This window comes from Pteropus vampyrus, unplaced genomic scaffold (assembly GCF_000151845.1).
Source record: "Pteropus vampyrus isolate Shadow unplaced genomic scaffold, Pvam_2.0 Scaffold591, whole genome shotgun sequence".
NCBI lineage: Eukaryota > Metazoa > Chordata > Mammalia > Chiroptera > Pteropodidae > Pteropus > Pteropus vampyrus.
In genome coordinates, this window is record NW_011889372.1 from 90379 (window position 1) to 90825 (window position 447).

A 447-nucleotide genomic window follows, 5' to 3' on the forward strand; every position below is an offset into this window, starting at 1 on the left:
CACTTCTACTTGTTTTGGACATGTGCCATCACTGATGTCTTCCTGCTGGCCGTGATGGCCTACGATCGCTTCTTGGCCATCTGTAGCCCACTGCTCTACCTGGTCACCATGTCCCAGAACCTTTGGGTGGTGTTGGTTTCAAGCTGCTACCTCTGTGGAATTGTGTGTTCTCTTATTCACTTTTGCTTAGCGCTTGAGATCACATCCTATAAGTCAAATGTGATAAACCTCTTCTTTTGTGATCTGCCTCCGATCTTTAATCTTGCCTGCTCTGATGTCACTCTAAATGACCGCATGGTGTTCATTGTGGCCACTTTCAATGAGCTCATCACCATCGTGATCATCCTCACCTCCTACTTGTTTATTCTCATCACTGTCCTGAGGATGCGCTCTTCAGACGGGAGGCGCAAAGCCTTTTCCACCTGTGCCTCCCACCTCACAGCCATC

At 48.5% G+C, this 447-nt stretch overlaps 1 pseudogene; it reads left to right on the forward strand.

Annotated features, from left to right (window-relative positions):
• The window catches only part of LOC105308553, an 803-nt pseudogene extending 362 nt beyond the window's left edge, over window positions 1-441 (forward strand).
• The last annotated feature ends 6 nt before the right edge of the window (window positions 442-447 follow it).